Source organism: Xiphophorus couchianus, chromosome 5 (genome assembly GCF_001444195.1).
Source record: "Xiphophorus couchianus chromosome 5, X_couchianus-1.0, whole genome shotgun sequence".
NCBI lineage: Eukaryota > Metazoa > Chordata > Actinopteri > Cyprinodontiformes > Poeciliidae > Xiphophorus > Xiphophorus couchianus.
This window is the reverse complement of record NC_040232.1, coordinates 6,418,651-6,434,117: the sequence shown is the minus strand read 5'-3', so window position 1 is coordinate 6,434,117 and position 15,467 is coordinate 6,418,651. Positions and strand designations below refer to the sequence as shown.

At 35.7% G+C, this 15,467-nt stretch overlaps 1 long non-coding RNA gene across 2 annotated transcripts in view; it reads right to left on the bottom strand.

Moving 5' to 3' along the window:
• LOC114145219 (uncharacterized) overlaps positions 1–12,767 on the bottom strand; it is a 176,834-nt gene extending 164,067 nt beyond the window's left edge. For both annotated transcript variants that reach the window (XR_003595635.1, XR_003595636.1), the window contains exons 1-2: positions 12,653–12,767; positions 11,495–11,640 (exon numbers count right to left, since the gene is read on the bottom strand). This is a non-coding gene — a long non-coding RNA (uncharacterized LOC114145219). The remainder of the gene's footprint in view (positions 1–11,494; positions 11,641–12,652) is intronic.
• Between the last annotated feature and the right edge of the window lie 2,700 nt (positions 12,768–15,467).

The window sequence follows — 15,467 nt, the reverse complement described above, 5'->3', positions numbered from 1 at the left end:
AGTTCTGTTGTATGTATTACCTGTTGTAAAACTGTTGTTTCTCTCCACTGTCTCCCTGTAATTGCCAACAATGGAGAAATGCACTAACCCCCTATACTGGCTTTAAATGTTGTCTAGTACAACATTTAGTTTAGTTGTACTAGACAACTAAACTAAATGACCTTATATAAATTATCAAATCTGTTCTTTAATTATATAAATCAAGAAATGTATATCGCACCATCTAAAACAACTCTTGTTCCACAAAAGTACTTTAACAAATTAAAAACTAAGAAATGTATTAATGTAGAACACAAAGAATAAAGGTAAAACAAAATGTAAAAACTGGTTAAAATAATGTAAAATGAAGCACAGGTATCTAAAAGGTCTCAAAAAACAAATAGGTTTTTAACGTAGGTTTAAAGTACGGGGCAGCACACACATGGAAAAGAGTTTGCTGTATATTAGACTAGCATTTACCTATTTGTAATTGGACTGAATGTAAAGATTAATTAAGGTTTTTAGTATGCTAATGAGCAAAGCTGGGCATAACTTGAACTAGTAAATTGTTGGTATGTGTAGAATATCCATAAACATCTGTCATACCTCATACTGCACATATGTTGGTTTAAGAGACATTTATGACAATGGTCTACGTAACATAAAAATAAAATAAATGAAACTGTTTAATATTAGAAGTAGAAAATAAATAATAATCAAGTAAATCAAATGTGAGCCAAATTTGACTCAGGTCAAATTTGGCCCAGAGTGTAAGCACATTTGGCAATTCGAAATGTCTATTAGAACTACCCCAATAGCAGCACATTTATAGCAAATACAAATCCCAGAATGCTTGCAACAACATGGGGTGCAACAACATGTCAAACAGGATCCACACGCTGCACTCCTCTGCTAAAATTAATCAGCAAACTTCATCTGACCAATCACATCAGGTCAAAAAAGGGGGAAAAAATCCCCCAAAAAAGGTGGAAAACAAAAACAATACAAAGACAAATGGCAGGAGTTGTTAAATGTTTTTCTCATGTGAAACATTATATATCACAAACATCGTATAATTTCTAGATACGTCTTCATCACTACAAAAAAACATAACTGTTTTGTTTGATGTTCTTACAAATGAAGGTTGAAAAATGAGGTGGAGCTTTTTCTTTTTTTTTTAATAATTTAGTTTGTTAGATTTTTTTTCTCCAGTCTTCTACTCCTTGCAAAAGCAACATTTTGTCATTAAAATCCACCTATGTAGTTCAGCACAGTGATGCTAGTCTTTCCATTCAACAGAAGCTCACAACTGTACCTTTCCCTTTTCCTAAATTCCTGAAAGAAAGGGGAAGAAGATGCTAGAATATAGAAAAAGGCAACAGAAACTTTTCAGAACTTCCTACACCTCGACTGAAACCCAGCGGTGTAGATTGAGCACCTTAATCCCACTGCTCAGTGCATCAAAACTACGGACAGAGATTCACCAGTGGAGCCCTGTTCTCAGTTCCACTCTGCTAACCAGGTGCAGGGGTACCACTTGTGAGCCAAAATAAAGTTTTGACATGCATACACTTTTATAACCTGGTCTGCCATATCTGCTCTAGTGCATTATGGAAGCAATGCATGATGTCCAACTCCTCAGAGAGAATAACACTCTCTTTTTGCAAAGGTTGTGGGTTGTTTTTATGCATCTGTTTCTCCCCCAGAGCACTGCATGGTTATGATGACAGAAATTTAATCCCAGTAGTTTTCTGGGTTTAAACAAGGCAGCATGTCCACACATAGTCGACCCTCTCTTGCAAGTCTTTACCCAAGTGGAACCACTGTCAAATAAAACTTTGGTCCAAGAAATAGCAGAAAGAAAAAAAAGTCTCTGGTGGCAAGCTTCTTTTCCTACTGAGAGGGAGCACAATGATTTGCAGTGTTAGGATGATGCTTTAGGCTTATATATTGGTCCTTGATAAAACTGAAAATAAATAAATCAGACTGGCTCCAGATAGACTAGTCCATCGCTGATAGGATGTGGACTCCTGTCTGACCAGAGATTATCATTTCATTTTCATTATGTTATATATAAGATATCAGAATGAGAATTTAAAAAAATCAATCCAACTTCTTATTGTGCAGCAAGGCCTGTTAACTCCTTAACCCAGAAAATGTTCCCAACCCTGCATCCCAGATATTACATCAACACTGGATAATACAGCAAGTCACATCCAATGATGCTGTCCAGGGCCACAGTATTGGAACCAATATGTGGTGACAGGGAGGTCGAGCTGGTAAAGTCCTGATTGGTGGATGAGAACATGAACACAGGTCGCACATTGTAGTTGCTTTGTTTCCCCAGATCAGTTTTACACACACTGCAAAATACTCACAAGTGATAATATTGTTGTCGTGATTTTCTAAATAATTGTCATGATCTACCACAATGGACTCGTTATAAAAATGCAATGCATAGTTATTATAATTTATTCGAAAAAATACCACTCTGTACTTCAGAAGACAAACAAGGAGTGTTTTGGTGTGCATGAAATGCAGATATTAGTTACCAAATAAGCGAATGCATAGTTCGCCATTTAGAAGCTGCAACAATAGGAAAGAAAGTGTCATATTGATGGTTAATTGATGGAGTAGGACCCACATACAGAAGTGGCAAGGGCAGCTAAAAGATTTGAACATTTACTGAAAAAAAATGAACAAGAACTTACAATAAACAACAGAGAACACAGGGAGCAAGACCAGGGACAAGCAAGAACCAGATACCTGGAGTTTATCAGGGTATAACAGGACAATCCAGGATTGAGTGAGGCGTATAAATACTGGGAGAGTGAATGTCAAAACAATAGACCAGGACTTATTAGTTAATGGTTTGCAGGTGTGAGGGGAGAGAGCCGAAGGAAGGATAAGAAGACAAACAGAGCGAGGAAGAGTAAACAGAGGTACCAGGAATTAAATCTAAATGCAAAAATTAACTCAGTAGAAGAAATTATTAGAGAATCTAACATATCAAATATGTGTGAATGACTGAACTAAAGCTACACAGAAACATAGCCAATCAAATCAAAACTAAAAAACTGAAGCAAACACATAATACACAAGACAAACCCAGAAAAAAAAAAGAAATCCTGATAGAAAGAGCAAGAAATCATTTGCATCCATGCACGCATTTTTTTTGTTTACATTTTTTTAATAGGTACAAAGGTTCAGTAAGGCCAGAGAAACTTCTTGATATTATTCTCCTAAATCTTTTGATGTTAGAATGTGTATGGAGCTTTCAGTGTTCCTACAAGCAGGTACATTTTGTAAAACAATTGTTTGTTCCTGTTTTTATAATTACAATTAAAATTCAAAAAGGATCCATGAGGAGACTATAAGGTACTTTGGAAAATTCAAATATATATAACTTTGTTTAAATATATTTTCACATCTACAGATAAAAAACTTTTTCAGCCTATTCATTTTCTCAATTTCTGTCATTTTTACATTTATTTTTGTCATTGTTTCTCTATGGTTTCCCTTCCAGAAAGAAAGTAGGTATTATACTATTAGATATCAAAGCAATAGAAAAATAAAATTAAGAAAGAGTGTTAGAAGCTCCATTTGACAGACTAAGGTGTTACATCACGTCTTAGTTTTAGTCCATTACCCCATGGTAAAAGAAACTGAAGAGCCACATTAAAGTCCTAAATATGGAGAAATGGACTGCATCAGGGCCTGACATAATTAGTACCTACTTGAAAAAAAAAAGTGTATTCCAACTTATTGAATATGACTGTATATAAGATTTACAACGACTGGACATGGCACAACAATAATGAAGAAACAGAGGGACAAAAGGGGTGAGAGCAACCAAAGAGGCTAAAACAATGGTCCCAATAAAACCAAGGAGAAATTTAAATTATAGTAATTACATTAACTCGTAATGCTGATTATAGTGACTAATAATAAAATAAAATGAAAGAAAAAATATAAAAACACAAAGAGTATGAAAGAAAAAAATGACCATAGTAAATTTGTGGGAGGAGCTACTGAAAAGGGCCAACAAAAGGCTGGAGGCAAAACCTGAAGCAGCACAGTAGAGACACTGACATGGGGCACAACACGGATCACAGGGCAGACATGGACCAATACCCAGTCGGGCTCCACATTCTCAATCCCATGGCACCATATTTTCACCCAACTGTATCCTCATAATGGTTCTGAGCGAAATAAAGTACCTGCTGCCATGCTACAGCCAGCATACGGCCAGGTATCCCATAGCATGGGATCTGCCCAACTTTACTCGGACGTTTTCATGACAAATTGTTTCTGGATGATGACTTTCTTTATAGATGAAACAATCTTTTTAAAGTAATTCCTTCTAAAGAAAAGGAATCTGAAATGCAGATTTCTGTCTGTGTCAGTGTCTCTGCTGATATCCCATGAGGTCACATGATAGAGGCATAATGGAGTCATAGAGCATGGATGATTTGCTCCTGATATTCAATACGATTCCCTCTTTTCGCTCGCTCACTGTGTCTGAGCACTGTGTAATGACTCTTGTTAATTTCTCAGGGGAAAAGCCCTAATAAGTGATCATTGACAAAAGGATTTCTATGGAGATGTTCACATTATCTCTACCGAGTCGCCTGACGCGGCCAGCTTGTCTCTCGCTGCATTCTGTCACCTCGTGATTATAGCTCTTCTCATATTGTCTACTGCAGCCGTAGACATTTGTATAAAATTTGTTACCGAGTTTTAAAACTAGACACAAAAGCTACAGTACAATTTGGAGAAAAGTTTAAATACTTGACACAACATTTAGCATGACTGTTAACTTTTAATAACTTTTTTTAAAGCTTGATATCAAGATTAGGAACAATCTTCAACAAATTCAACACTTTTCCTTTGAGATTTTGTTCGGACAATTTAAGTGGTGTTTTATATATATTGATTCCAAAATTATTAAATTGGTCATTTTAATTAAAATTTTAATCAAATATATAGTAAAATAATTCATAAAAATTAAAGTTATTATCTTTATGCATTTTTTATGAAGTACAGTATTAAATTATTTAAACTGCTGCTATGTCTAAAGAAAAAATGTACTCTAATTAGTTACCCTGTACAGTAACTAAGATGCTGACCTGTCACTTTCTCTATAGCATTGTTAGCCCCACTGAGTGATCTGATTTTAATGTGAAGAGATAAAATAAATTTCTGCTTTACGGTGCATGACCAGGAAGTAAAGACGACTAAAGATATTTTTTTTCATTATTTTTTTACATACATTTTTCTTATTGAAGATAAAGATATTAATTGATTAAAGTTTTTATATATCTCAAAGTACAAACTAAAATTTTTAAACTTCTGGATTTATTGAATTGTAGGATGATTGGCTTTCCATAAATGCTGGTTGATCCAAATAAGATCTTGTGTTCACCAAACAAGAAACAGTTGGCTAGAAAAGAATTTCGTTGTTTAATTCACTGTAACTTTACAGTTTTTGTTTGTTTTCCTTCAGCAAGCATTTTTTTTGCCTTCATGTACCTGCCGTAGAGATGCAATAGTGATGTGAAAAGCTTGAGATTTGTAATTTCTAAATTCCCATAAAAACACCCTTTTAAATAATTTGATTTCACATCGGATTGTTTGTATCCGCTTCCTTGCTTAACTACTTTAATATATTAATGTGAATACAATAGGTTAGCTATTAATTCTTTATGTGACCAGATCCAATAATCTGATCACAGATTATTGAATTATAGAAATTCAGCCATTTCTAGATGAATTTTTAATATTGTTAAGAATTCCATAGAATTTAATCTTGATCTTGAGAATAAATGTTTCATGAAACGGTCCTCCATATTCCTTTAAGTGTGAAATTCAGGCTTCTTTACAAAAGGCTAAAAATAATATTTTATGAAGTAATACTGGTATGATTTTAATAAATAAATATCATTTAGCTTATCTCTACGGAAGTATGAATGGAGGATATAAATTATGGCAAAAAAGTGACATTCACAAAAATTCAGCTGAAAAAACCTAAATGTGTTTAATGCTTCAGGTTCTCTGTGTCCTTTTCTTACTTTACTACTTGGATCCCTCAAAATTAAATCTGAAACTGCAAATAAGCAACCATTGCTTGTTTTCATGTGCATGTGGGTTTGTATGCACAGAAAGGCAATACAAATATAAGCTGTGCTGACTGACAACACCACTGCTTTTTCATTGATGACAGAAAAAACACAAACATGGCTGTCGGTGAACCAGTCTGCCTGTGTTATATAGACTTCTATTATTTCTCCCTGACCTTTCATCATTAGTTTGAGGTCTTATGTTGGCCCAGTAGTCTCAAAGGAAATCACAGTCGTCAAGCCCCACACGGTTACTGATTAGAGATGATGCAAAGTTGAAATATTTCATTATTTCTTGAATTTGCCTTATGTCACATCCAAATGTCTGCAAAAAGGAATTAAAGAAATTTAATCTGCATACATTACTTGAAAAGACAGCATTGTTTTGAACGTATTCTGATTAGGGATATCGGTTAGTCGATTTTCTTAATTTTGGGAGATCGGTGATCGACCGACATTTAACTGTGAAGTTGATCTCATCAACCTCAGCAAAGGCCACTGTCCTCTTCTGTTTTCCCGTGACAGAGGTTTGACTGACAGACCGACCCCCATGTCATGTTTCCATGTTTGCAGTTAACAATAGTCACCCCACTGTTAAAAACTCAGTGACTTTCTTGATATATTTAGCAACATTCCTGACAAAAAATATGGTATAGACCAAAATACCAGCAGCTCAGTGTTTTTATAGCTTGATAATCAGCAATCAGCCAGAAAATTGCAATCAGTACATCCCTAATTCTGATTGAAATATTAAACAAATCACCCAAACAATTTACTACCATGATAGTGTCATTCCAAAAGTGCAAGTTGGTGACAACAATTCAAGTTTAATTACTTGAAACCACTGCCACCTAGGAACTAATAAGCAACAAGCCCCACCACTACCAAACAGGACTGACAGAGGATTCTCACATTCAGTAACATGCTGCTCATACTGAGAGAGAGGAAGAGAGAAACAACACCATGCCATTTACACTGATTATTCTCAAGTTTTTCAGGGAGCTGTAGCCCTGTCTTTCTTAGTTCACTGTGTGACCCCATGTAGTCTAACCCTGACATTTCCCTTTCTTCTAATGCTCTTTAAATGGGCCTAAGGGCAGCAAGACTTATGCAAAGCTCCACAGGCAGTCTTTATTATGAAATGGAGAGGGAAAGCATTAACTAGGCAGTTTTTTCCTAAATGATGTGTTTGTCTTTTCCCTCTCCAATGTGTAATTTATATTATTACAGCTTAAGATTTGAGACACAGAAGAACAGGTATGTAGTATTCTTATCGTCAAAGGTCCACAAAGCAACTGCTGGAAACCCAATTATTGTTCTGAAGATGCCTGTCACCTGTATTTGTTTCAGCTGTGAATTTAGGTAGTTATTTTTGCCCTTAGACTTGTTTGTCTGAGCTGAATCTCTGGTGCCATTTATGATTATTCCACCATTTGAACTCTTAGCTCAGTTGTTCTTGCTGCTGAGATTGGAATTGCTCAAAGTTTCGACACATTTGGAGGTTTCTCAGAATTGGAAGGTTGTTTTTCAGATCCAGACCAGAACATCAGACACAAAAGTTTTCTGTGTTGCTCAATGAGCAGGTCCCACAGGAATAGGGTCATACTGAGGCTTTACCGCAGGCAGGAACTAAATACGTTTCTGTTCTTTAAGTTGTCTTCAGCATTCTCACTGGCTGTGAAAAATAATACTTTTAGAGACATTTAATGGCCTAAAATTTGAAACTTATGCAAATGCATATCATAATTTAGAGTATTAAAATGAGAATACATTTAATCAATAATCTGTTCAGACCTGAAGTACTTTCACATATTTAACCATTGATTGAAAACAAGTTACTAGACGGGTGTCCAGAAAATAAAGATTATCAATGACCACTGAAAGTAATTTATCGTAGCATAAATATTTAAAAGCTTGAAAGAAATGTAAAAAAATATATATTGTTTTATCCCAAGTTAATAAATTAGTTCACATTATCAAAGGCACACAGGGGTCACTTGTAAAAACCGGAAAGAAAAAGTAAACTTCATAGTGTTACAAATTTACTTGAAGTCTAAAGTGAATGAAATGAAACCTAACTGAGCTTAATCCAAGATCTGTCAGGGATAAACTTATATTATTTCTAGAAGTCTTTAACCTCCACATACATCTGTGCACGAGATTCTGCAATATCGCATGACAAGTGGATACACCAACACTAACGAGCATTTAGCTTGCACAGCTCATCTCGGCATCTAAAGGAGCAACCTCATTTCATCATTGTATGCTGCAGTGAGTTTCTGCATGATGCCTTCTCTGTAACTCCTCCACAAATGAGTAGTGTGGTATAAAAAAATGTAAAGAGTCCAATCTTCACTGAAACAGTGTCCGTAACAAATTTACATCTCAGCATTAGCTTATATGAATATTAACCAGCAGACAGATCATCAGATATAAAATGTTGTAAGTATTTACCCAAAGTAGAACTTTAAGAACTGGACTAGGCCATTAGAAAGTCAGGAAATACTGAATTCCAGTCTTTCCTAACTCTGACATTCCAAATATTACTCTTCTTTACATTATAATGAATGTCAAGCTTTTCTTTTTTGAAAAGGCCAGCACTCTATGAACAGATGGGGAATGTTTATGCCCTTCTCAACAATAAAACTTAATAAAACTCAAGTCCAGGAAACAAATTAGCACACACATCATCTACACACAGTCATAGTTACTTTACAAACACACCCACATACAGACCTTAGGGTACCACAAACCGATATCCTTTTTGCTGAGTGAAAAATGGCCTAGCACATGCAGATAATCAGCCTCTTCATACGGTATGCCTGGAATGCCGAGGCAGGACAATGACAAAATAAAAAGGAAAAAAAAAACTAAACTTGCAGATAATGAAGGTGTGTTACCGCCCAAACAAATGTATAGCAACACATTTGGGTCCTAATTTGTTAATATATTAATTTTCCCTTTTTTGGAGGGCTGACTACCAAGATGTATCCTGCAATTAGAAAGTTGTCAGTTTTATTTTAGATTCCTCTTGTCACATGTCAATGTGCCCTTGGGCAAAGCACTTAAGCCCAAACTCACCACTGATGTGGGAATCGGGGTATGAATGTGTGCATGTTGTTGAGTGAATGTGGCTCTACTGTGAAATGAGACTTAAAGCAAGTCAACAGTGACACTGAAGAAACTGCAGGCATTTCCAGCAAATCTTGTGTTCTACACGTGGCAACACTCTCCTGTATTCATTAAATGTGTGAACAAAGAATTAATGTTGAACACAGGAAAAAAAAAAAATACACCCAGGACTGGCTGGAATGTTATAAAACCTCTTGAAGGAATGTGTTGTTTTCTGATAATGCTAAATTCAATTTTTTAGACCAAAATTCTAAAACGTAGCTTTGCACTAAAAAACATTATAGTAGATTACCAAATGAGACCCAAAACTGCAGCAAGATGTGGTGGTGGTACCACTATGCTCATTATGAATTACTTTTCCTCAAATAAATGACCAAGAATATTAAGATTCTGTAAGGCTTAAAGAAAATGTATAGCTTGGAAAATCTTAAGAGTCCAGAACTTAATCTGACAAAAGATGTGAGGCTACCTGAAGAAGGCTGTGGACAACTCACATCCTCATAATTTGATAAGATTTTGAGGAATGTTGCTGGGTAAAGTGGGCAGCAGGGTCTGTGGGGTTAATAATCCTTCCCACTCCTTCATACCAGTATGAAAACATTTCCCATGGTCTATATATAAGAGCTCCAACAGTTGTTGCAAGTATAGCAATTCCACTAGTCTGATCAATCCCCCAAGGCTCATTCCTATGCCTCAATGTGCCTCATACTGCTGAGTCTGTTACTGACAGAGAGAGGAGTGGGAAGATGAAGGCTCTGTATGTCTGCATAACATCCATGCAGAGATGGGAGAAGTCCTGTTGCATGGAAAAGAGATTTGGATAAAAACAGATTTTTTTGTTATAAAGTGTTTTTGTGAAACATAACAATAGATTATGTTAAAAAAAAAATAACAACATGTGCTTTGTAACTGTCTTAGTTTTTTGCTAAACTTATCCATAATATGATTGAGATATTATCTCAATAAGGAATATATAGGAGCAATTATTTCTGTCTAGTTTGAGTAGTCGTGAGTCTGAAAGCACCCTTCAACTTCTGACTGGAATGCAATGTTTAGATATCACTCAAACTTTCTACTTGTGTCTACTATGTGGGTATTAAAGCAATTAAATAAGCCTCGTTTCTCTTTTATATCCTCAGGGCAGAGATGCTAATCTTGCTTTGCCCAGGGGCTACTTTTGCAAAATAACAAGAGCCCAGAAGTCAGGTGATAAACAAGACTTATCAGATGAAGCAAAGAAGCATCAAAACTTTTCTGAGCGATTTTTTAAATCATTGTTTCCGAATTAACTGACTGAATAACTACCCGAACCTAATCTGATAAAACCATTAGACAATAGGGATGCACTGACAGCAGTTTTCTGACTGATCTTTGATTACCGATCTTTAAAAAGCCTGACCTACCGATTCCGACTTTGGCTGATACCATTTTATTTTGACTGAAATGACAGTAGACGTAGCAAGAAAGTCTTTGAGGTGGCAAGAGTGAGGTGACTAATGTTAACTACAAACATGTAGACATGACCCGGTGGGTTGGTCTGTCCCACAACTGAAGAGCAGAAGAGGACAGTGGCTGATTCTTAGATCCTTGCTGAGGTAGATAAGATCGATGAATGAGATTGGTTTCACATGTCGGCCAATCACTGATGTCCCAAAATTAAGGAAAAATTAGTGCAGATAAATTGGTGAACCTCTATTAGACACCAGACCTTTCAAATTTAGTTCTTAAAAAGAACTAAAAAAGAACTAAAAGAAAATGTGAATGTTTTTGGAAATATTTTTTAACTGAAAAAGTCAAATAAAACCTGCAAAACAGGAGGCTGTGATGAAGTTATTTTAAAGAGCATAAAACCTTTAGTTCAGCAGGAAACAATGTTTGATGTTATTTGTTGAGTTTTGCAATTCTATTAATATTTTCAACATAACATTGCAAATATTTTGCAGACCTTACAATGGCAGAGGGAAGACGTTGGGTTGGAACTGGCTCATCGAGGGCCATTCAGACCATTCTTGTACTTGTAAAAACTGAAAGTAGGGAGTTTGCCTTTGGCATTTCATCATGTGAATTATAAGCTGAACTGAGTTCAATCAGCTTGCGCCTCGATAACACCTGGTGTCCAAGGTGATATTTTGTTCTTCAAGGTCAGCTCTAGCCACTTTGGTACCCTAGGTGAGATTGCGGGCGTGTGCGTGTGCGTGTATTCACCAAAACACAAATTATGTGTAAACCAAAAAAATTCTAAATATTCTGACCAGATCACTTACAGGATATGGCAAGTTAGCAGCGTCTGTTGGTGCACTCTTTATTTCAGATGCATGGATGAGCTCCTGTGAGGTAGAGGCAACAGGAAGAGCACTTTGTGGTGCTGCGGAAGGCCCAGGCGTGGGATGTAGATGTCTCCATAATATATCTGAAGAGAAAAAGAGGATTATGATTCCACAAATACAAGTAAAAACATAAGAAATGTGTTATGCTCAATATACTGTACATCTAAAATACACAATAAACTTTCTAAGATGCCATTTAAATCAGACTGAAATTATCACAGTGAAATGCTGAATTCAATGAAGCAATATACTACAACATTATGGGAATGCTATAATGATTCTAAATTGACAATAATGTGTATTGTTTTGTAATGAGCTCGCAGAGTTGACTTGTTTTTGCTAGTACACAGTTTTTCTTGACTGCTTTGACCTACTTAAAGGAACTGGGATCCACTCAGTTTCACTATCTCAACAGAGCAGAAGACTCCTCTTGCACATGTATGAACTATTTCTTGTTACTTTTGACACATCTTCCTCACTCTTTTGCAAAACCGTTTACACAGATGTTATTCAAGCAGTCTAAACTCTACTGTTTAAGCCATAGTAACCAATTTGTATTTTCTTTATTACTTATTTCATAATAGATTTTAAGTTTACATTTACAGTACTTCAGTTTTCGACCACAATTTTAAGAAATGTTGTGGAATCAATCAAATTTGCTCAAAACATTTCTGATTTTGAATCCAATTTTTTTGTGAGAAGGAAAATTTGACACAGCCCAGAAAGATAAATAGCACTGCAATGAAAGTAATTTAAATAGGCCACAATAGTGCAGAGAGAGCTGTTGTCCATTATTTGCAAGTTTTGTTGTTTGAAGGCAATATTTGCTTTTGTTTCATATTTGAAATATTTCTGTCACAGTTACAGCCTAATGCAAACAAAATGTGCAATTTTTACCATGAGTGCCAAAGTTTATTCCTATTTGTTAACTGTCATGAAGATATGGAGTTTGAGTTGACAGCTAGATGAAAGCAATCAAGAAACACAAGCTAGGCTATTGGTTAGCTCCGTGTTTGGCTAGCTAGCCTAACTGCTACACAACACCCTGCTAAATAAAGACGAACAGGTCATTTCATCACATTAGTTTTACTGTACCTCTTTTTCTGTGAAGTTTTTTTCTCTTCCTTCCTATGGCAGGAGACGTTTAGGACGTTTCAACATGATGTTTTCTGTTATAAAACTCGCGTCACTCCTGCTACCAGCGCACAATCAATGACGGACAGGTAACGGTGAGGTGAAGGTGGGTGGGGCACTGGGCAGGAACAAACCAACTAATAGAAAAGAATGGGGGGAGCTAAACAAAGTGTCATTATAATTAAATGTAATGTTTAACACATTTTCCTATGCAGCTAAATTAGTGCAGTATTTTAGTGCATATTTCTTTTGTATTAGGAAATTATTATTATATATTAGTTTTTTTTTAAATTGTGAAAGTTTCTTCTTTTTTTTTCTTGTGCCTTTATTATGGCGCCCTCTACACTCTTGGCACCTACTACATCAGCCAACAATCCCCGACCTTCTCTCCACCACCTTCAACTGAGTTAAATTACAAACATTAACGTACTGAAACACGTTAATGTTACTATAAGTTACTATACTTACCTCCAAAGATTTCTCTCCACATATTCTTCTCACAGATGCTGCCTGGAACAATACTAACACGATTCATCAAGATCAGGTCATTATCACAAGTTGTCAATAATCTGAGCTAAAACTGTTGTGTTTCCAGAGACTCTTCCCTGCTTGTGTCTCAAAAAAAACAAACAAAAAAAAAAAAACAACAACAACTAAGCAACAACATAGCTGTGTGCCTGAAGAGGTGAAGATGAGAGTGATGTTTCTATGAACGAGTGAGGAGTCGTTTTTAAATTTAGTTCAGTCTGAGTTTTGGAAAATAGTGAACTTCTTTAATTTTCAGTCATTCACTTAAAAAAAGAAAAAAGCTTATTCTTTTTACTGCTGGCACTTTAAGAATGAAAAGTACATAAATACTAAGAGAAAATTAAATTTTTGAGATTTCGAAGGAAGACAAAAAAGATGAAGTTCCAACCACCCCCTGACACACACTCTCTAAGACACACAAAGCAGAGAGGAAAGGTAATCAACACTGGTATGTCCATGCTGAATGGTTGTCCAGGAAACGGGTGTAAATAAACACCCAAGGTAAAATGAAGAGAAAGAGACACTCTATCGCTACAGGAGGAATAAACATTCTGTATGTGTGTGTGTGTGAGAGAGAGAGAGAGAGGGAGAGAAATAGAAAAAGAGAGAAATCCCATAGCAAACAGTACAAATTGATCTTGCAAAAACTTGAACAATAAAAACAAAATCATTAAAAAACTAAATAAAACTTTGATGCTGGTGCTGAACAAAACAATGTGTATATTTTATCTGTGAATCTCTTTGTTCAAAAGGTAGATTGGAAGAAAAAAATGTATATATTTGAAATACTTTTTTTTTTTAATCTTAAATTAGTCTATCATGTTCATGTGAAATACTAAACACAATATTCCTGTCATCATATATTTATATAGTTTCATTTAATTTTCTTCTTAAGACTGTAGGTTTCCACAAAAACTGCTCAATTTCCTGCACTTGTAGTCCACAAAACAATATGCATTTCATTTGCAAAAGCTTTTGAAGTGTCCCTAGAGGAGGGATCAGGCCATCTATCTGCGCTAACAGTACGGGACTCGACTGATGAAGTGAGTCCAACAACAGCTTCTAAATGAAAAAAAAAAGAGCAGAGGAAATTCTTGAACACCATCAAGATCAAGGAAGCACATTTGGTTGCATTCATGATCTGTCTCAATCCAATCTTAATTCTTGTCACAAAGAGCCTAAGCCTCACTGCTTTTCTAAAGAGAGTGGGAGCACAAGAGGAAAAAAAAAACACTGTATCCAGTAAGTACAACATGTTGTTTCTGGCTGTCTGCTCAATTTTCATGGTCCCTTAAGCCAACAGCAACTCCCCAAACTGTGACCAAACAATCTTGTTAGTTTCTACCACAACCTCTTTCTCTTCACGCTCCTACACGGAGAGCGGCTGCTTTTCCCTTCAACATATTTCTCTGTAAGTAGACCACCATAATGACAGGATTATTTGCTTTACACTCTATTTATTATGAACACCTGTATTAGCTTATTTCATTTCAGTTCAGCTTATTTACATACAGCAGTGCCGATTTGTAACAGAAGCCCTCTGCAACTGAGAAAAAGCCAACAGGTTATATACAAACACTATTAAACTATGATTCAGTCCAAGTTGTTTATTCCTACATATTAGCACTTTACATTCAAATCCAACTTGAATAATGATTGTATTTCTATTTCTGAAAACATGCTTATTGTTTGGCTTGCTTTTATTCTTGCTTGCACAAGACACACGAGATGAGTTGCATCATTAACTGATTCACTGCATCTCCTGAAAAGTTATTTCATTTTTATTGTTGAAAGTAAGAACACATAAATATTTTGTGTTATTTATAATTAAATCAGCATAAAATTTTCCAATTAACCAAGTTTTTTCAGGGTTTTTTTTCTGTACAGTATATTTAGAAACTGTGGATGTGCATCAGTGGACTCTGCTATACTCCTAATTCATTGATGCCAATACGTGGCAACTGCATCCACACATTATACATCATCATTTTTGTAAGTTATTTTGTGATAGGACGTTGGTGTTTCATGCATATTTGTGGGCGTGACAGCAGAACTTAAGCAACCTGAAAAGTTGTTTTTCATTACTTCAACAATATCTAGATATGCCAGATATATCTAGGTGCTCAATACGTCGATCGCGGGAAGGTTTTGAGTCGATCTCCTCAGTAGGTGACAAACTGAACGCCGCCAAGACGCTGAGACCAGAACTTCCTCTTCTGACGCGCTTATCAAAAATATTCACCAAGAT